This window comes from Lissotriton helveticus, chromosome 3_2 (genome assembly GCF_964261635.1).
Source record: "Lissotriton helveticus chromosome 3_2, aLisHel1.1, whole genome shotgun sequence".
Taxonomy (NCBI): domain Eukaryota; kingdom Metazoa; phylum Chordata; class Amphibia; order Caudata; family Salamandridae; genus Lissotriton; species Lissotriton helveticus.
The window spans coordinates 502362916-502385528 of NC_136062.1; the positions used below are offsets into that span (position 1 = coordinate 502362916).

Sequence of the window (22613 nt, forward strand, 5' to 3'; positions counted from 1 at the left end):
CTAGAGCCACTCTGACTGGGCAGCTGTTCTATTCTCTGAGTCAAGGCTCCAGCAATGTCAGCCATGGGCCATTGGAGAGCATGGAGCACACTGTGGGTGTCCATTAGGGACTGTGAGTGGTCCCTGATGGAACTTAGACACCCACGTATGGCAACTAGTTTGTCTGCCATACAGTCAAAGCCCAACCATACCTGTTCAGCCAGCTGCTCCTGGCACCCCGACACACGGCATTGGAAGGCCATGTATTCTTCATGGGGGCACTAAGAGGCAGCCATGGTGGTGGGTGCTGCCTGCTGTGGTCTGTGCAGGGGGTGGGGTCTCCTCATAGCTGCTGGGCTGCCCAGCTCCTGGAGGTGGGGTGCGGAGGCTCTCCACGAGCTGTTGGAGGGCATCGGAGTCGAAGCTGTGGTGGTCCTCTTCGTCATCAGAGAAGAGAGCTTTGGGCTGTACTGCAGGAGGTGTTGATTGTCCCTCTGCAATGTGAAGAGGAGATGCAGTTTAACAATGTGTTCACCTTTTTGTTGTCACATTGTACATGTTTACATTTAGACTGCTTGACTGTGACCTGACCTGACCTGGTCAGACCCGGTCGCTCCTCCCGCCACCGCTGCCAAGCCGAGTCTCTGCCCCTGTGTGGAGTGGCCCCCTGTCCCTGCCCGCTCTCTCGTGCCTGCTAAGGTTTGCCTGTTGCCATTCGTGTTTTGCCTGTGTTTTGTTGATTTTACCATCGCTCCCCTGCCGTCTGTGCTCCCCAGAGTGTTCCCCTGCCCCTCCGCCTGTTGTTGCCCTTCTGCTGTGCCCATTGTAATGTTGTACTTGTGCTCCGTGTCTCCATTGTAATTGTGTACTTTAGCTCCGTGTCTCCATTGTACTTTTGTATTTTCGCTCCGTGTCTCGTCTCAGCTGTTCCCCTGCCCCACCCCGCTCCCTGCTGCTGCTCCCCCGCGGCCCCACCCACGCCCCCTCCGCATCACCTCACCGCTCCCCCCCCACTCGCCACCCCGCTCCCGCCTCCCAGCTGCCCCTCCCTCGCCCCTCCCCCGCCTGCCCCCCCACTCTCCATTTATGGCAGAGTGCATGCGTATGCGCAGCGGGCGCGCCGATGGCACGCCGAAGGCGCACCAAAGGCAAGCCCGTCTGCGCCCGTCCACGCCTGGCCCGCGCCCAGCGCCAGGACCCCTGGCCCCCGACAGACCTACGACGCCGCCACCCTCATCGCACTCAAACCCGACCGAACAAGAGCCTGCCACCGAGCCACCCCGAGACGCACCCACGGACCCTTCACCTGTCAAGCCTGCAAGTTCACCTGCCTCCGGACCTGCACCACAGCCACCAAGCCGAACACCAACAACAGCCACCTCAAGTGCATCCTGCTCAACACCCGCTCCATCCACAGACACGCCATCGAACTTTGGAACCTGCTCGACACAACCTCACTAGACGTCGCCTTCCTCACAGAAACCTGGATGAACACCTCCTCCGCACCCAACATCGCCATCGCCATCCCAGACGGATATAATATCATCCGGAGAGACCGCGTCAACCAGACTGGAGGAGGCATCGCCATCGTACACAAGAACACCATCCGCATCACGACCGACTCCAACGACACCTTTGCCGCCGCCGAGCACCTCCACTTCCAGATACACACCGACCCAAAGACGACCCTCAGAGGCACCCTCGTCTACAGACCCCGTACACAATTCAGCGAAGACATCACGGATTTCATCAGCCCGCACGCCCTCCGCTCCGCTGACTACATCCTCCTAGGGGACCTCAACTTCCACCTGGAGAACAACAAGGACCGCAACACCGCCGCCCTGCTGGACAACCTCACCAACCTCGGACTCAAGCAACTGGTCAACACCCCCACCCACTACGCCGGCCACACGCTTGACCCCGTCTTCTCATCCAGCAAGCACATCACCTTCAGCCACTCAACCGGACTCCACTGGACCGACCACAGCTGCGTCCACTTCAGCTTCAGAAGAACCACGACCCACCACCACCCGCAATAGGTTCCTCACAGGAGCTGGAGCAAGATCACCGCCGAGCTGCTCTCCTCCTCCCTCAGCCAGAACCCACCCGCCAGCACAACGAACCCCAACGAAGCAGCCCGCAACTTCACACAGTGGCTGACCGCCTGTGCCGACGACCTCGCGCCACTAAAGAACCCTCCCAGCAGACCCAGAAGCAAGAAAGCCTCCTGGTTCACTGACGAACTCAAGGACTCCAAGAAAAACTGCCGCACCCTCGAGAAAGCCTGGCTCCTCGACCAGACCACAGACAACATGACCGCCCTCAAACATGCCAACCGCAAGCACCACCAGCTTATCCGCACCGCCAAGAAGAAATCATTGAAGGAACGACTGGACAACAACGCCCACGACAGCAAGGAACTCTTCAGCATCGTCAAGGAGTTCTCCAACCCCAGCACCGGCAATAACGACATCACTCCTTCACAAGATCTCTGCGACTCTCTCGACTCGTTCTTCCACCGCAAGATCGCCGACATCCACAACAGCTTCAGCGCACCATCCACGCACCCAACCGTCGAACCAACGCCCCCCACCGCCACCCTTCGCACCTGGACCATGGTGACCACCGAAGACACAGCCCGCACGAAGAACACCATCCACTCCGGATCTCCAACCGACCCCTGCCCCCACCACGTCTTCAACAAGGCTGACTCCATCATCGCACCCCAACTCCGGGACGTCATCAACACCTCCTTCAACACCGCCACCTTCCCGGAGAGCTGGAAGCATGCCGAGCTCAACGCCCTACTGAAGAAACCAACAGCGGACCCCACCGACCTCAAGAACTTTGGCCCCATCTCGCTCCTCCCTTTTCCTGCCAAAGTCATCGAGAAGACCGTCAACAGACAGCTTACAGCCTTCCTCGAGACGAATGGATCCCTCGACCCCTCGCAGTCCGGTTTCCGAGCCAACCACAGCACCGAGACCGCCCTCATCGCAGCCACCGACGACGTCAGAACCCTGCTCGACAACGGGGAAACAGCGGCCCTCATCCTCCTGGACCTCTCTGCAGCGTTCGACACCGTCTGCCACCGCACCCTAGTTCAACGCCTCAGCAACATCGGTATCCAAGAGAAGGCACTGGATTGGATCATCTCGTTCCTCGCCGGAAGAACACAGAGAGTCCGCCTCCCCCCGTTTCGATCCGAGGCCACCGAAGTCATCTGCGGCGTACCGCAAGGATCATCACTCAGCCCCACCCTCTTCAACGTCTACATGAGACCTCTTGCAGCCACCGCATGCCAACACAACCTCAACATCATCTCCTACGCCGACGACACCCAACTGATCCTCTCCCTCACCAGAGACCCCGCCACCGCCAGAACGAGCCTACACGAAGGGATGAAAGACGTCGCTGAGTGGATGAAGAACAGCCGCCTGAAACTGAACTCAGACAAGACGGAAGTCCTCATCCTGGGACCATCGCCCTCCGCCTGGGACGACTCCTGGTGGCCCCCCGCCCTGGGTACCACTCCCAAGCCAACAGACCACGCACGTAACCTGGGCTTCATCCTGGACTCCTCCCTCTCGATGACCAGACAAGTCAACGCCGTCTCCTCATCATGCTTCAACACCCTACGCATGCTCCGCAAGATCTTCCGATGGATCCCGACCGAAACCAGGAAGACGGTCACCCAGGCACTCGTCACCAGCCGACTGGACTACGAAAACACCCTCTACGCCGGAACCACAGCCAAGCTACAGAAAAGACTCCAACGCATCCAGAACGCCTCCGCCTGACTCATCCTGGACATCCCCCGACGCAGCCACATCTCCAGCCACCTGAGGGACCTGCACTGGCTCCCCGTCAGCAAGAGGATTACGTTCAGGCTCCTCACCCACGCACACAAATCTCTCCACGACCTGGGCCCCAAGTACCTCAACGACCGCCTGACCTTCTACACGCCCACCCGCCAGCTACGTTCTACAAGCCTTGCCCTCGCTGCCGTACCACGCATCTGAAGAGCCACCGCCGGAGGTAGATCCTTCTCCTACCTGGCGGCCAAGACATGGAACTCCCTCCCCATCCATCTGCGGCTGACCCAGGACCATCTCGCCTTCAGGAGACAACTCAAGACCTGGCTATTCGAGCAACAGCTGACCCCTCCCCCCAAACGCCTTGAGACCCTGCCGGGTGAGTAGTGCGCTATACAAATGTTATGATTGATTGATTGATTGATTGATTGTGCATCGTGACTGCTTGAGAGGAGCTGCCTATTTGATGGGGACAGTGGACATTTCAACAACAGACATGTGAGTGTTTGTACTTGTACATTATCAACTCACATTTCCCTGCAATGCAAATTGTGATTGGCCAGTGTCTACACCCAGCCGGCACCAGTTATGTCCTGTGTTCTGTTGTGGACGTGCTGCGGTTTGTGCCACATCGTTGTCAATGTTGATGTAAAAAAAAAAATCTATATTTGTAAAGCGCGAACATGTGCTCTGCATGTTATGTGTATGTGCTGCATTTTGGGGGAGTTGCCCCTGCAGCTCTGATTTTGCTGTCCTTTATCCCTATCATGCGGTGTGCCTTTGGCTTCTGTGCTTATACATGCTGAGATGTTGCATACTTGGGTAAATAGGTCTTTTGGTGGGAGTTGGGCGCTGCAGCATGGTTTGTCCGCAGATGTGCTCAGCTCAATTGTGCATGTGTGCCATTGTGCCCACCTTCCCCCAGTCCCTGGTCGTTACCCTGGTGCTGTTGTGTCCGGTTATGTTGAGCAGTGTCCGGTCCCTCGACTAGAGCCACCGTCTCCCCACTGATGACTGTGGACACCATTTCCTCCATCTCGTCCAGCTCCTCCTGTGGCGCAAGGCTCCAACCTCCAGTCTGTATTGCTGCCTTCTGGTTGTTGGCGAGTTTCAGCTTTGTTTTGCGCTTGACATCATTCCAGCGCCTCTTGACCTCTTTCATTGTCGTCTTCAGCACTCCCACTGCATTCACCTTGTCCACGATGGACTGCCATAGTCCATTTTTGGTTGCCAATGACACAGTGGAGGTGACGAACAGTTGTTGATGGTGTTCTACCACCTCCGTTATCAGGATCCTGTTTTCCTGCGGACTGAACCGCTTCTTCCTACTCTTCTTCTCCTTGGCCTTCCCTGACCCCGAGGACCCAGGCATGTCCTCCGGGGGGCTTGTGGGGTTCTGGATCTCCTCCGTACTTGCGCCGGTGACATCCATTGTGCTTCGCTGTTGTTTGGCATTTGTTTGTCAGTTTTTTTCTGCTTTTATGGTGATTTTCCCGCCTGACGCGTGTGAATTGCAGGCCTGTCGCTGGTTTTCGCATATTTTTGTATCGCAATTGGCCTCATTGCAGCTTTTTTTTGCGTTCGTATTTCGCATTTTTGCAGCGTGGCGTTGATTTTAATGCGGCCATTTGACGCGTTATCTGGTGACTATCGCATGGTACCGCCGTGTTGTGAATACTTAGTTAACAAAGAGTAATTTTCCCACGATAGACTCTGATATTGAGAGTTGCATTAAGTTACTTTTGCGATGGTTATCACACGTTCTAGAGAATATGCCCAATAAAGAGGCAAGTCCTCGCTTGTGTGTGCCTCCATACTCTTTCAGACTACTGTTTAAGCATTTCAATCCTTAATGTCCTCAGAACATTTAAAAAGTCATATTCAGTTACTCTGTGTACACACAGGGCACACACAGGGCACACACAGGACACACACAGGGCACACACGGGTTACACACAGGAGGCACACACAGTGGGCACACACAGGGCACACCGGGCATATACAGGAGGAACACACATGGTGGGTAGGATGGAGTATCCTCCTGCGTCCCTCCATTTTCGGATTGCCTGGAGCCTTTGTTGCGAGACCTACACTCTGATTCCTTTACCAAGTAGGGTTGGCTGTGTTGATGGTCCATATACAAGGACAAGAGGTTGTGAAGAGAGGCCCCCATGGCGACTTCTCCACATTGGCACCAGAGCTCTTCCCCACCCCTTATAACTGCTGCCAAGGGAGGTTGGGAGAACCTGAGCTTTGCAAACAGCTTCTTCCCTTCAACGGGGTCAATTTGTCTATGATAATACTCAGAGTCAAGGGTGTCAGTGTGTCCATGATAATCCGCAGAGTCAAGGGGATCAATTTGTCATGATAATCTTCTGAGCCAAGGGGGTCAATGTGTCTGTGATAGTCCTCATAGTCAAGGGGGTCAGTGTGTCCATGGCAATACTCAGAGTCAAGGGTTTCAATGTGTCCATGATTATCCTCATAATCAACTGAGTCAATCTGTCCACGACAATCCTCAGAGTTAAGGGAGTCAGTGCGTCCATGATAATCTTCCGAGTAAGGGGGTGAATATGTCCATCATAGTCCTCTGAGTCATGGGTGTCAATATGACCATGATAATCCTCCTAGTCAAGCGGGTCAAATTGTCCTCGATAATCCTCATAGTCAAGGGAGTCAGTTGTGCATGATAGTTTTCATAATCAAAGGGGTCAATCTGTTACGATAATCCTCGGATTTAAGGGGTCAGTGTTCCCATAATAAACCTCAGAGTCAAGGGAGTCAGTGCGTCCATGATCAACTTCAAGAGGGTCAGTGTGTTTATGATAGTCCTCTGATTCAAGGGAGTCAGAGTGTCCGTGATAATCCTCAGAGTCAAGGGGGTCAATGTGTCCATGATAATCCTCAGAGTCAAGGGGGTTCAGTGAGTCCATGATAATCCAGAGTCAAGGGAGTTAATATGTCCGTGACCATCCTCAAAGGTAAGGGGGTCAATGTGTCCATCTTAGTCCTCAAAATCAAGGGAGTGAATACGTCCATGACAGTCAACAGAGGTTTGGCTTATCTTGACTTCAGAGATGGCCATGTCTCGCCGCTCTACTTATGGCAAGCCCTTCTCGGCAGATTTGTTGTTAGGATCATCTGCTACTTCTGCATCACAATACAGTGAAATGTTGAGATATAAGGGGAAGGTTGAGGTGTAGTACTTTTGCTTGCACATTTTTCCTAAACAACCTTTTGTTTCCTCTCTTTCCATCCAGGTTTGGCGGTGGGACTTCCTCTGCTCGGTGGGGTAAGTACCAGAAAAGATGTATGCCCTGAGCCTCTGAGTAGGAACTAAACAGGGTCTTGGCTCCTCAACAGTAAGGCTGAACCAAACTTAACTACAAAGCAATACAACTGCCAGTACTGGAAAGATTTTTTCTTTTTTACCTAAACAACAGCTATGAACTAAACATAGCAGTCTGTTCTTACTTTTTAATCCTTATTTATTATGATCATTTTTTTTCAATCAGAAAGCTTTTTCATTTTTTAAAGACATTTCTGTGCATCTACAGATTTAAATATACAAAATATATACAACTTTATACAAAATTTACAAACTTTCCAGTACTGGCAGTTGTATTGCTTTGTAGCTGAGCCTCTGAGGACAGCACCAGCCTGTCTGACTGCGTTTGTCTTTTTTAATTCAATAACATTCATTGAGATGTTGATTACTACACGCTTCATCAGACTGAAAGTAACCCGCTAAAAGATGAAAGATATAAATAGACATAACCATAAACAAAGGAGTAACATCTTAATCATTATTTCAAACAATCTTCAAACCAATTAAATTATCAATGAAAAAACTGAACATGATATTCGCTCCTATTATCTATCATTAACAGTGACTGTCAGACCCTCTGTTATGACTACAGGTGCAGTTATGTTTAATTGTACCTGAGTGGGAGCAGCACAGATCTGGAGGGAGCTGCAGCTGGTTTCTCCTCGGTACAACCGGCCGTGATCTCGAGGGAGCTGCATCTGGTTTCTCCTCGGTACAACAGGCCCAGACCTTGAGGGAGCTGCAGCTGGTGTCTCCTCAATACAACAGGCCCAGATCTGGAGGGAGCTGCAGCTGGTCTCTCCCCGGTACAACAGGCCCTGATCTCGAGGGAGCTGCAGCTGGTCTCTCCCCGGTACAACAGGCCCTGATCTCGAGGGAGCTGCAGCTGGTCTCTCCCCGGTACAACAGGCCCAGATCTTGAGGGAGCTGCAGCTGGTCTCTCCCCGGTACAACAGGCCCTGATCTCGAGGGAGCTGCAGCTGGTCTCTCCCCGGTACAACAGGCCCAGATCTGGAGGGAGTTGCAGCTGGTTTCTCCTCGGTACAACAGGCCCTGATCTCGAGGGAGCTGCAGCTGGTCTCTCCCCGGTACAACAGGCCCAGATCTGGAGGGAGTTGCAGCTGGTTTCTCCTCGGTACAACAGGCCCTGATCTCGAGGGAGCTGCAGCTGGTCTCTCCCCGGTACAACAGGCCCTGATCTCGAGGGAGCTGCAGCTGGTTTCTCCCCGGTACAACAGGCCCAGATCTTGAGGGAGCTGCAGCTGGTTTCTCCTCGGTACAACAGGCCCTGATCTCGAGGGAGCTGCAGCTGGTTTCTTCTCGTTACAACAGGCCCAGATCTCGAGGGAGCTGCAGCTGGTTTCTTCTCGTTACAACAGGCCCAGATCTTGAGGGAGCTGCAGCTGGTTTCTCCTCGGTACAACAGGCCCAGATCTTGAGGGAGCTGCAGCTGGTTTCTCCTCGGTACAACAGGCCCAGGTCTTGAGGGCACTGCAGCTGGTTTCTCCTCAGTACAACAGGCCCAGATCTGGAGGGAGCTGCAGCTGGTTTCTCCTCGGTTCAACAGGCCCTGATCTTGAGGGAGCTGCAGCTGGTTTCTCCTCAGTACAACAGGCCCAGGTCTTGAGGGCACTGCAGCTGGTTTCTCCTCAGTAAAACAGGCCCAGGTCTTGAGGGAGCTGCAGCTGGTTTCTCCTCAGTACAACAGGCCCAGATCTGGAGGGAGCTGCAGCTAGTTTCTCCTCAGTACAACAGGCCCAGGTCTTGAGGGCACTGCAGCTGGTTTCTCCTCAGTAAAACAGGCCCAGGTCTTGAGGGAGCTGCAGCTGGTTTCTCCTCAGTACAACAGGCCCAGATCTGGAGGGAGCTGCAGCTGGTCTCTCCCCGGTACAACAGGCCCTGACCTTGAGGGAGCTGCAGCTGGTTTCTCCTCAGTACAACAGGCCCAGGTCTTGAGGGCACTGCAGCTGGTTTCTCCTCAGTACAACAGGCCCAGGTCTTGAGGGAGCTGCAGCTGGTTTCTCCCCGGTACAACAGGCCCAGATCTGGAGGGAGCTGCAGCTGGTTTCTCCTCGGTTCAACAGGCCCTGATCTTGAGGGAGCTGCAGCTGGTTTCTCCTCAGTACAACAGGCCCAGGTCTTGAGGGCACTGCAGCTGGTTTCTCCTCAGTAAAACAGGCCCAGACCTTGAGGGAGCTGCAGCTGGTTTCTCCCCGGTACAACAGGCCCAGATCTGGAGGGAGCTGCAGCTGGTTTCTCCTCGGTTCAACAGGCCCTGATCTCGAGGGAGCTGCAGCTGGTTTCTTCTCGGTACAACAGGCCCAGGCCTTGAGGGAGCTGCAGCTGGTTTCTCCCCGGTACAACAGGCCCAGATCTGGAGGGAGCTGCAGCTGGTTTCTCCTCGGTTCAACAGGCCCTGATCTTGAGGGAGCTGCAGCTGGTTTCTCCTCAGTACAACAGGCCCAGGTCTTGAGGGCACTGCAGCTGGTTTCTCCTCAGTTAAACAGGCCCAGGTCTTGAGGGAGCTGCAGCTGGTTTCTCCTCAGTACAACAGGCCCAGATCTGGAGGGAGCTGCAGCTGGTCTCTCCCCGGTACAACAGGCCCTGACCTTGAGGGAGCTGCAGCTGGTTTCTCCTCAGTACAACAGGCCCAGGTCTTGAGGGCACTGCAGCTGGTTTCTCCTCAGTAAAACAGGCCCAGGTCTTGAGGGAGCTGCAGCTGGTTTCTCCTGAGTACAACAGGCCCAGATCTGGAGGGAGCTGCAGCTGGTCTCTCCCCGGTACAACAGGCCCTGACCTTGAGGGAGCTGCAGCTGGTTTCTCCTCAGTACAACAGGCCCAGGTCTTGAGGGCACTGCAGCTGGTTTCTCCTCAGTACAACAGGCCCAGATCTGGAGGGAGCTGCAGCTGGTTTCTCCTCGGTTCAACAGGCCCTGATCTTGAGGGAGCTGCAGCTGGTTTCTCCTCAGTACAACAGGCCCAGGTCTTGAGGGCACTGCAGCTGGTTTCTCCTCAGTAAAACAGGCCCAGGTCTTGAGGGAGCTGCAGCTGGTTTCTCCTCAGTACAACAGGCCCATATCTGGAGGGAGCTGCAGCTGGTCTCTCCCCGGTACAACAGGCCCAGATCTGGAGGGAGCTGCAGCTGGTTTCTCCTCGGTTCAACAGGCCCAGGTCTTGAGGGAGCTGCAGCTGGTTTCTCCTCAGTACAACAGGCCCAGACCTTGAGGGAGCTGCAGCTGGTTTCTCCTCAGTTCAACAGGCCCTGATCTCGAGGGAGCTGCAGCTGGTTTCTCCTCAGTACAACAGGCCCTGATCTCAAGGGAGCTGCCACTGGTTTCTCCTCGGTACAACAGGCCCAGATCTTGACGGAGCTGCAGCTTGTTTCTCCTCAGTACAACAGGCCCTGATCTCGAGGGAGCTGCAGCTGGTTTCTCCTCAGTACAACAGGCCCTGATCTCGAGGGAGCTGCCACTGGTTTCTCCTCGGTACAACAGGCCCAGATCTTGACAGAGCTGCAGCTTGTTTCTCCTCAGTACAACAGGCCCAGACCTTGAGGGAGCTGCATCTGGTTTCTCCTCAGTACAACAGGCCCTGATCTCGAGGGAGTTGCAGCTGGTTTCTCCTCAGTACAACAGGCCCAAGCCTTGAGGGCACTGCAGCTGGTTTCTCCTCAGTAAAACAGGCCCAGACCATGAGGGAGCTGCAGCTGGTTTCTCCTCGGTACAACAGGCCCAGATCTTGAGGGAGCTGCAGCTGGATTCTCCTCAGTACAACAGGCCCAGATCTTGAGGGAGCTGCAGCTGGTTTCTCCTCGGTACAACTGGCCCAGGTCTTGAGGGAGCTGCAGCTGGTTTCTCCTCGGTACAACAGGCCCTGATCTTGAGGGAGCTGCAGCTGGTTTTTCCTCAGTACAACAGGCCCTGATCTCGAGGGAGCTGCAGCTGGTTTCTCCTCGGTACAACAGGCCCAGATCTTGAGGGAGCTGCAGCTGGTTTCTCCTCAGTACAACAGGCCCTGATCTCGAGGGAGCTGCAGCTGGTTTCTCCTCGGTACAACAGGCCCAGGTCTTGAGGGAGCTGCAGCTGGTTTTTCCTCAGTACAACAGGCCCAGGTTTTGAGGAGCTGCAGCTGGTTTCTCCTCAGTACAACAGGCCCAGATCTGGAGGGAGTTGCAGCTGGTTTCTCCCCGGTACAACAGGCCCAGATCTCGAGGGAGCTGCAGCTGGTCTCTCCCCGGTACAACAGGCCCAGATCTGGAGGGAGTTGCAGCTGGTTTCGCCCCGGTACAACAGGCCCAGATCTGGAGGGAGTTGCAGCTGGTTTCTCCTCGGTACAACAGGCCCTGATCTCGAGGGAGCTGCAGCTGGTCTCTCCCCGGTACAACAGGCCCAGATCTCGAGGGAGCTGCAGCTGGTTTCTTCTCAGTACAACAGGCCCAGATCTTGAGGGAGCTGCAGCTGGTTTCTCCTCGGTACAACAGGCCCTGATCTCGAGGGAGCTGCAGCTGGTTTCTTCTCGTTACAACAGGCCCAGATCTCGAGGGAGCTGCAGCTGGTTTCTTCTCGTTACAACAGGCCCAGATCTTGAGGGAGCTGCAGCTGGTTTCTCCTCGGTACAACAGGCCCAGATCTTGAGGGAGCTGCAGCTGGTTTCTCCTCGGTACAACAGGCCCAGGTCTTGAGGGCACTGCAGCTGGTTTCTCCTCAGTACAACAGGCCCAGATCTGGAGGGAGCTGCAGCTGGTTTCTCCTCGGTTCAACAGGCCCTGATCTTGAGGGAGCTGCAGCTGGTTTCTCCTCAGTACAACAGGCCCAGGTCTTGAGGGCACTGCAGCTGGTTTCTCCTCAGTAAAACAGGCCCAGGTCTTGAGGGAGCTGCAGCTGGTTTCTCCTCAGTACAACAGGCCCAGATCTGGAGGGAGCTGCAGCTAGTTTCTCCTCAGTACAACAGGCCCAGGTCTTGAGGGCACTGCAGCTGGTTTCTCCTCAGTAAAACAGGCCCAGGTCTTGAGGGAGCTGCAGCTGGTTTCTCCTCAGTACAACAGGCCCAGATCTGGAGGGAGCTGCAGCTGGTCTCTCCCCGGTACAACAGGCCCTGACCTTGAGGGAGCTGCAGCTGGTTTCTCCTCAGTACAACAGGCCCAGGTCTTGAGGGCACTGCAGCTGGTTTCTCCTCAGTACAACAGGCCCAGGTCTTGAGGGAGCTGCAGCTGGTTTCTCCCCGGTACAACAGGCCCAGATCTGGAGGGAGCTGCAGCTGGTTTCTCCTCGGTTCAACAGGCCCTGATCTTGAGGGAGCTGCAGCTGGTTTCTCCTCAGTACAACAGGCCCAGGTTTTGAGGGCACTGCAGCTGGTTTCTCCTCAGTAAAACAGGCCCAGACCTTGAGGGAGCTGCAGCTGGTTTCTCCCCGGTACAACAGGCCCAGATCTGGAGGGAGCTGCAGCTGGTTTCTCCTCGGTTCAACAGGCCCTGATCTCGAGGGAGCTGCAGCTGGTTTCTTCTCGGTACAACAGGCCCAGGCCTTGAGGGAGCTGCAGCTGGTTTCTCCCCGGTACAACAGGCCCAGATCTGGAGGGAGCTGCAGCTGGTTTCTCCTCGGTTCAACAGGCCCTGATCTTGAGGGAGCTGCAGCTGGTTTCTCCTCAGTACAACAGGCCCAGGTCTTGAGGGCACTGCAGCTGGTTTCTCCTCAGTTAAACAGGCCCAGGTCTTGAGGGAGCTGCAGCTGGTTTCTCCTCAGTACAACAGGCCCAGATCTGGAGGGAGCTGCAGCTGGTCTCTCCCCGGTACAACAGGCCCTGACCTTGAGGGAGCTGCAGCTGGTTTCTCCTCAGTACAACAGGCCCAGGTCTTGAGGGCACTGCAGCTGGTTTCTCCTCAGTAAAACAGGCCCAGGTCTTGAGGGAGCTGCAGCTGGTTTCTCCTGAGTACAACAGGCCCAGATCTGGAGGGAGCTGCAGCTGGTCTCTCCCCGGTACAACAGGCCCTGACCTTGAGGGAGCTGCAGCTGGTTTCTCCTCAGTACAACAGGCCCAGGTCTTGAGGGCACTGCAGCTGGTTTCTCCTCAGTACAACAGGCCCAGATCTGAAGGGAGCTGCAGCTGGTTTCTCCTCGGTTCAACAGGCCCTGATCTTGAGGGAGCTGCAGCTGGTTTCTCCTCAGTACAACAGGCCCAGGTCTTGAGGGCACTGCAGCTGGTTTCTCCTCAGTAAAACAGGCCCAGGTCTTGAGGGAGCTGCAGCTGGTTTCTCCTCAGTACAACAGGCCCATATCTGGAGGGAGCTGCAGCTGGTCTCTCCCCGGTACAACAGGCCCAGATCTGGAGGGAGCTGCAGCTGGTTTCTCCTCGGTTCAACAGGCCCAGGTCTTGAGGGAGCTGCAGCTGGTTTCTCCTCAGTACAACAGGCCCAGACCTTGAGGGAGCTGCAGCTGGTTTCTCCTCAGTTCAACAGGCCCTGATCTCGAGGGAGCTGCAGCTGGTTTCTCCTCAGTACAACAGGCCCTGATCTCAAGGGAGCTGCCACTGGTTTCTCCTCGGTACAACAGGCCCAGATCTTGACGGAGCTGCAGCTTGTTTCTCCTCAGTACAACAGGCCCTGATCTCGAGGGAGCTGCAGCTGGTTTCTCCTCAGTACAACAGGCCCTGATCTCGAGGGAGCTGCCACTGGTTTCTCCTCGGTACAACAGGCCCAGATCTTGACAGAGCTGCAGCTTGTTTCTCCTCAGTACAACAGGCCCAGACCTTGAGGGAGCTGCATCTGGTTTCTCCTCAGTACAACAGGCCCTGATCTCGAGGGAGTTGCAGCTGGTTTCTCCTCAGTACAACAGGCCCAAGCCTTGAGGGCACTGCAGCTGGTTTCTCCTCAGTAAAACAGGCCCAGACCATGAGGGAGCTGCAGCTGGTTTCTCCTCGGTACAACAGGCCCAGATCTTGAGGGAGCTGCAGCTGGATTCTCCTCAGTACAACAGGCCCAGATCTTGAGGGAGCTGCAGCTGGTTTCTCCTCGGTACAACTGGCCCAGGTCTTGAGGGAGCTGCAGCTGGTTTCTCCTCGGTACAACAGGCCCTGATCTTGAGGGAGCTGCAGCTGGTTTCTCCTCGGTACAACTGGCCCAGGTCTTGAGGGAGCTGCAGCTGGTTTCTCCTCGGTACAACAGGCCCTGATCTTGAGGGAGCTGCAGCTGGTTTTTCCTCAGTACAACAGGCCCTGATCTCGAGGGAGCTGCAGCTGGTTTCTCCTCGGTACAACAGGCCCAGATCTTGAGGGAGCTGCAGCTGGTTTCTCCTCAGTACAACAGGCCCTGATCTCGAGGGAGCTGCAGCTGGTTTCTCCTCGGTACAACAGGCCCAGGTCTTGAGGGAGCTGCAGCTGGTTTTTCCTCAGTACAACAGGCCCAGGTTTTGAGGAGCTGCAGCTGGTTTCTCCTCAGTACAACAGGCCCAGGTCTGGAGGGAGCTGCAGCTGGTTTTTCCTCAGTACAACAGGCCCAGGTCTAGAGGGAGCTGCAGCTGGTTTCTCCTCAGTACAACAGGCCCTGATCTCGAGGGAGTTGCAGCTGGTTTCTCCTCAGTACAACAGGCCCAGGCCTTGAGGGAGCTGCAGCTGGTCTCTCCTCGGTACAACAGGCCCTGATCTTGAGGGAGCTGCAGCTGGTTTCTCCTCGGTACAACAGGCCCTGATCTCGAGGGAGCTGCAGCTGGTTTCTCCTCAGTAAAACAGGCCCAGATCTTGAGGGAGCTGCAGCTGGTTTCTCCTCGGTACAACAGGCCCAGATCTTGAGGGAGCTGCAGCGGGTTTCTCCGCAGTACAACAGGCCCAGGTCTGGAGGGAGCTGCAGCTGGTTTCTCCTCAGTACAACAGGCCCTGATCTGGAGGGAGCTGCAGCTGGTCTCTCCCCGGTACAACAGGCCCTGACCTTGAGGGAGCTGCAGCTGGTTTCTCCTCAGTACAACAGGCCCTGATCTGGAGGGAGCTGCAGCTGGTTTCTCCTCCTTACAACAGGCCCAGATCTCGAGGGAGCTGCATCTGGTTTCTCCTCGGTACAACAGGCCCAGATCTCGAAGGAGCTGCATCTGGTTTCTCCTTGGTACAACAGGCCCAGATCTTGATGGAGCTGCAGCTGGTTTCTCCTTGGTGCAACAGGCCCAGATCTCGAGGGAGCTGCATCTGGTTTTTCCTTAGTACAAGAGGCCCTGATCTGGAGGCAGCTGCAGCTGGTTTCTAGTCGGTACAACAGGCCCAGACCCAGAGGGAGCTGCAGCTGGTTTCTGGGAAGAGACACCACTGATCGCCAGCTATTGCCATGGAAATTGTTCTTAAATCTTTGCTGTTACTTTCACTTGGGTACAGATTTGAACCAGCGTGACACTATGAATGTAGTAGATGGACTCATCTGCTAGAGGGAGTATGGTTCAAATACATCTGTGAGAAAGGCATTTACCTACCTCTCTGCAAGAAGCTCCTATAGGGTCAAGGGTGATCTGTTCATGAAGGAGCAGCCATGCAGATGTACTCATATGTGTACCTACAGATGTCCTCACATGTGTACCTACAGATGTATTCACATTTGTACCTACAGATGTACTCATATGTGTACCTACAGATGTACTCACATGTCAACCTACAGATGTACTCACATGTCAACCTACAGATGTACTCACATGTGTACCTACAGATGTACTCACACATGTACCTACAGATGAACTCACATGTCAACCTACAAATGTACTCACATGTGTACCTACAGATGTACTCACACATGTACCTACAGATGAACTCACATGTCAACCTACAGATGTACTCACATGTGTACCTATAGATGTACTCATATGTCAACCTACAGATGTACTCACATGTGTACCTATAGATGTACTCACATGTGTACCTTCAGATGTACTCATATGTGTACCTACAGATGTACTCACATGTGTACCTATAGATGTACTCACATGTGTACCTACAGATGTACTCCCATGTGTACCTACAGATGTACTCACATGTGTACCTATAGATGTACTCACATGTGTACATACAGATGAACTCACATGTGCAGCTACAGAAGTACTCAAATGTGTACCTACAAATGTACTCACATGTGCAGCTACAGATGTACTCACATGTGTACCTACAAATGTACTCACATGTGTACCTACAGATGTACTCACATGTGTACCTATAGATGTACTCACATGTGTACATACAGATGAACTCACATGTGCAGCTACAGAAGTACTCAAATGTGTACCTACAAATGTACTCACATGTGCAGCTACAGATTTACTCACATGTGTACCTACAAATGTACTCACATGTGCAGCTACAGATCTACTCACATGTGTACCTACAGATGTATTCACATGTGTACATACAGATGTACTCACATGTGTACATACAGATGTACTCACATATGTACCTACAGATGTACTCACATGTGCAGCTACAGATGTACTCACATGTGCAGCTACAGATGTACTTACATGTGTACATACTGATGTACTCACATGTTCAGCTCCAGATGTACTCACATGCGTACCTACAATTGTACTCACATGTGTACCTACAAATGTACTCACATGTGCAGCTACAGATCTACTCACATGTGTACCTACAGATGTATTCACATGTGTACATACAGATGTACTCACATGTGTACATACAGATGTACTCATCTGTGTACCTACAGATGAACTCACATGTGCAGCTACAGAAGTACTCCAATGTGTACCTACAAATGTACTCACATGTGCAGCTACAGATGTACTCACATGTGTACCTACAAATGTACTCACATGTGCAGCTACAGATTTACTCACATATGTACCTACAAATGTACTCACATGTACAGCTACAGATCTACTCAGATGTGTACCTACAGATGTATTCACATGTGTACATACAGATGTACTCACATGTGTACCTACAGATGTACTCACATGTGCAGCTACAGATGTACTTACATGTGTACATACTGATGTACTCACATTTTCAGCTACAGATGTACTCACATGTGTACCTACAAATGTACTCACATGTGCAGCTACAGATCTACTCACATGTGTACCTACAGATGTATTCACATGTGTACATACAGATGTACTCACATGTGTACATACAGATGTACTCACATGTGTACCTACAGATGTATTCACATGTGTACATACATATGTACTCCCTGTGCAGCTACAGATGTACTCACATGTGTACCCTCAAATGTACTCACATATGTCCTACAGATGTACTCACATGTGCAGCTACAGATCTACTCACATGTGTACCTACAGATGTATTCACATGTGTACATACAGATGTACTCACATGTGTACATACAGATGTACTCACATGTGTACCTACAGATGTACTCACATGTGTACATACATATGTACTCCCTGTGCAGCTACAGATGTACTCACATGTGTACCCTCAAATGTACTCACATATGTCCTACAGATGTACTCACATGTGAACATACAGATGTACTCACATGTGTACATACAGATGTACTCACATGTTCAGCTACAGATGTACTCACATGTGTACATACAGATGTACTCACATGTTCAGCTACAGATGTACTCACATGTGTACATACAGATGTACTCACATGTGCGGCTACAGATGTACTCACCTGTGTACTGGCAGATGTATTGACATGTGTACCTACAGATGTACTCACCTGTGTACCTACAGATGTATTCACATGTGTACATACAGATGTACTCACCTGTGTACATACAGATGTACTCACCTGTGCACGTACAGGTGTACTCACCAGTGTACCTACAGATGTATTCACATGTGTACATACAGATGTACTCACCTGTGTACATACAGATGTACTCACCTGTGTACATACAGATGTACTCACTTGTGCACGTACAGGTGTACTCACCAGTGTACCTACAGATGTATTCACATGTGTACATACAGATGTAATCACATGTGTACATACAGATGCACTCACATGTGTACCTACAGATGTACTCACATGTACAGCTACAGATGTACTTACATGTGTACATACTGATGAACTCACATTTTCAGCTACAGATGTACTCACATGTGTACCTACAAATGTACTCACATGTGCAGCTACAGATCTACTCACATGTGTACCTACAGATGTATTCACATGTGTACATACAGATGTACTCACATGTGTACATACAGATGTGCTCACATGTGTACCTACAGATGTATTCACATGTGTACATACATATGTACTCCCTGTGCAGCTACAGATGTACTCACATGTGTACCCTCAAATGTACTCACATATGTCCTACAGATGTACTCACATGTGTACATACAGATGTACTCACATGTGTACATACAGATGTACTCACATGTTCAGCTACAGATGTACTCACATGTGTACATACAGATGTACTCACATGTTCAGCTACAGATGTACTCACATGTGTACATACAGATGTACTCACATGTGCGGCTACAGATGTACTCACCTGTGTACCGGCAGATGTATTCACATGTGTACCTACAGATGTACTCACCTGTGTACCTACAGATGTATTCACATGTGTACATACAGATGTACTCACCTGTGTACATACAGATGTACTCACCTGTGTACATACAGATGTACTCACCTGTGCACGTACAGGTGTACTCACCAGTGTACCTACAGATGTATTCACATGTGTACATACAGATGTACTCACCTGTGTACATACAGATGTACTCACCTGTGCACGTACATATTTACCTACACTTTTACCTACTGTTCTACTTCCTTGCTTGTCTTTTCTGGCCACGAGGCAGTGCATCCTCCCCTCTGGCCCTTCCTGTCATTGGCCAGGGAGCCCTGACACTCATCCTTCCTGTAACAACAGCTGAACTCTGGACCCCACTCTACATTCAGACATGTGATATGTGTCACCCTGTAGGGGATACGCCTCCCATGGATCTGTCCAGCCTGCCCCTCACCTTCTAAGGCATGTCCTATGGCTCTCAGACACATCCCGCGCAGGTGAAGCATAAAGAGAGAAGCCTGTCAGGATTCTGGATGAGTTGGTGATAAAGGAAAGAAAAAACTAGCTTTGACAGAGCCAATAGGTTTCTTTTAAAATAGTGAGATAGTTATATATTTAGGTTAATTGTAAAGCACACACTTACTCATATTTTAGAGTCTCCCGGCACTGAAATGAGGACCTTACCTGCCCCCCTCCACTTGGATGTTGGCCGCAGGGGATGGTGCCCCCTAGGCCCAAGAAGGCTTCCCTCCCATTTTCTATTGTATTTGTCCCTGGGGGATGGGATAACCAGGGCCAATTTATGGTCAGGGAAGGGGTAGTTTGACCCACCTCCCCTGAATATATTTGTTTTGGGCTCAAGGGATGGGGTCTCCAGAGCTCGAAGGCGGAACCCACCCTGTGCATGGCAAAGGATCTCCATGGTGCCGGGTTGGCAGCCTGCTGGGGGTATGGCCACAGGGCCTAGTGGCTGCCAGGTTGACTGCCTGCGGGGAGTTGGAAGCAGGGCCCTGCTGCCAAATCTTGCTGTGCACGGTCAAAGACCATGAGCAGTGTGGAGTTGGCGGCCTGTGGGGGATTTGCAAAATTGGCCAGGCCCTGTGGACGACCCCTCGCCTCGCACGGCCAAAGGCCATACGCAGCGGGGGGTTGTCTTTAAGTATGTTAATCAAAAATTTCTTTATGTGAAAAAAATCTAGAAATTCTCTGAAATAACTAAAGAATTAGGTAACATTATAGTTAGGTGTGAATATAAGATCTGTTTCCTTTAAAAAAACTTAGAAATTCACTGAAAAATCCAGAGGTTGAAGCAACGTTATAGTTAGGTGAATGTCAGTGAAAACATTAACATTCTGAGCAAAACAAAAATTGAAATTGACGAGTCATAGTTAAATATAACTTGCGTCCAGCCGTGCACTGCTTATGACCCCAGATAACATAACGCGTTTTTTGTAAAGCGCACTTTTATCCGTAGGCATCTTGGCTCTGAATAACAGATGTTTGTTGTTACCAAACACAATGGTACTCATTTTATTGACCTCAGAAAGATGAAAGGCTGAGGGGTTCCACTGTGATTTGAACTTGTGACAATGAGATCAAATACAGGCCCCTGCAGGTGACATATTAGTCCACTGACCCACCAGACTAGACTCATGGCATGTTCTATGACAAAATGTATGACATCACTGATGACATCTCAAATGACTCATTGCTGACGTTACAAACATCATCATCCAAGCTTCTTTTGTACCCATTTCTCGATAAACTAATCTGGCATTCGAGGCCTGAAAATAATAGCAAAATTGTTTAGAATAATATGAAGCATCTACAGTGCCCTCACAGATACCACTCCCTTAGGTGTAGAGAGCACGGGTTATGTGCGACATGGACACTGTCCCTTACACTTCACGGGCAGCGTAGTTCCCATTAACAATCACCAGCAGATCTATGGGAAACCCTCATTGCACACAGTGTTCAATATGACTACAACTGTCCAGAGAAAGCCAAGTTCCTCAAGATACTCAATGTCTGTTTCAAAATCAATGCCCTGACAGTTTTTGACTGTATCAAACCCCTCACAGTCAATCAATCAATCAGCGGGTCTGGTAGAGTGCGGCTTATCACCTCGGTAGGTGTCCAGGTGCTGAAAGGTTGTTCGAGCCTCGGTCGGCGAGTGATGGTGGTCGAAGCGCCAAGACTTGAGCTACTTCTTGAAGTCCTTCAGAGATGGAGAGGTGAGCAGGTGTAGGTGGAGGTCGTTCCAGGACTTGGCAGCGAGGTCGGAGAAGGAATGGCCTCCACAGCAGCTACGACGGATGCAGGGTATATGGGCCACGGCAAGGGGGAGGATTGAAGCTCTCTGTTCGGTTGGTGGAATGTCAGGTGGTTGTTGATGTGGGCAGGTCCATATTCATGGAGGGCTTTGTAGGCGTGCGTAAGGAGTTTGAAGAGGCATCTTTCCTGGACGGTGATCCAGTGGAGAGCTCTGAGGTGAGGGGTGATGCTGGTTCTTCTGCGTGTGGTCGAGGATGAGTCTTGCCGTAGAGTTCTGGATGGTTTGCAGGCAATTCAGGAGCTGTTTGTTGTTTCTGCGTAAAGTGTGTTGCCATAGTTGAGTCGGCTGGAGATGAGGGATTGGGCGACTGGCTTCCGAGTAGAGACAGGGATCTATTGGAAGATCCTGTGGAGCATGCAGAAGGTTTGGAAGCAGGCAGAGGAGACAACGTTTATCTGTTGCTTCATGGCAAGATGGGTGCCCAGGAGGATTCTGATGCTGTGTGCATGATTGTGGGGGTGGTCGCGAGGCTGAGTGTGCGTGCGAGGGGCCACTAGATGTGGCTCTAGGGGGAGGGCTTGTTCCTGAAGATACATTTTCGGCAGCCGGTCTTCATCCATTTGGCGACATCTGAGGAAGTATGTATGTATGTATCTAGTGTATTTGTAAAGCGCAGGATTCACCCCGAAGCGGTATCTACGTGCTGTCGAGGAGCTAGAGTCAGACAGGCACGAGCCACCACAACTTAGGCTTTAAACAATTTCGTCTTCAGGAGTTTCCTGAAGTGAGTGAGACTGGGGCATTTGCGCAAGTTCTCCGGTAAGGTGTTCCAGTATTTCGGAGCCAGATAGGAAACCGTTTTGCCTCCTGATCGGATTTTCCGAAAATGCAGGACCACTAGCAGCCCCATACCTTCCGATCTGAGACGGCGGTTCGGACAATACATGTTAACCTTGTCTTGGGCTCGCACCATAAAGGCAGCCGAGCTTACATTTTATTCTCTGGTGGAAAGGGAGCCAGTGGAGAAATTTCAACAATGGCCACGGGGAAGTGTGCAGTGGTTTCTTGAGGGCTAGGTGTGCAGCCACATTTTGGACAATCTGCAATCTGCTAAGCAGAAATTCGTTCGCGGCTGCCAATAGAGCATTGCAATAGTCCAGGCAACCAATAAGCAGAGCCTGAATTAGGGTTCTGCGTACAGAAAGGGGCAGCCTTAAGAACTCTCCATGAAGGAGACTGAGAGTATGGTAGCAGGTCCCTACAGTGGTCAAGATTTGGTCTTTCATAGATAGCTGTGCATCCAGTTGGGCTCCTAGATTTTGGCCAGCAAGATGGGAGAGGGAGCAGGGCCCAGCACTGTTGGCCACCACTCAGGGGTCCAGGCGGTTTGTTTAGCAACAAACAGCAAGATTTCAGTTTTTTGCCACGTTTAGCTGTAGGAAATGCTCCATCATCCACTCTGATATGGCTAACATGCCCTTAGCAAAACGCTGATCAACTAGCTCCGTGTCTTTATCAAAAGACAGGAGTAGTTGCGTGTCGTCCGCGTAAGAGAACAGCGTAAAGCCGCACTCCCGGATGACTTTAGCAAGGGGGACCACATAGATGTTGAATAAAGTCGTGCTCAAACAGGAGCTCTGGGGCATCCCCTTGTTAAGCTTCAGGATTTGCGATCGAAAAGAGCCCGGGTGGGTTGATGGTCTGCGAGCGTTGGTCTAAGAAGC

The 22613-nt window shown here is 52.1% G+C and overlaps 1 long non-coding RNA gene across 1 annotated transcript in view; it reads left to right on the forward strand.

Annotated features, from left to right (window-relative positions):
- Positions 1-22613, forward strand: part of LOC144826383 (uncharacterized) — a 187281-nt gene that overhangs the window by 61733 nt on the left and 102935 nt on the right. Inside the window, exon 2 of the long non-coding RNA XR_013609809.1 lies at positions 7055-7086. This is a non-coding gene — a long non-coding RNA (uncharacterized LOC144826383). The remainder of the gene's footprint in view (positions 1-7054; positions 7087-22613) is intronic.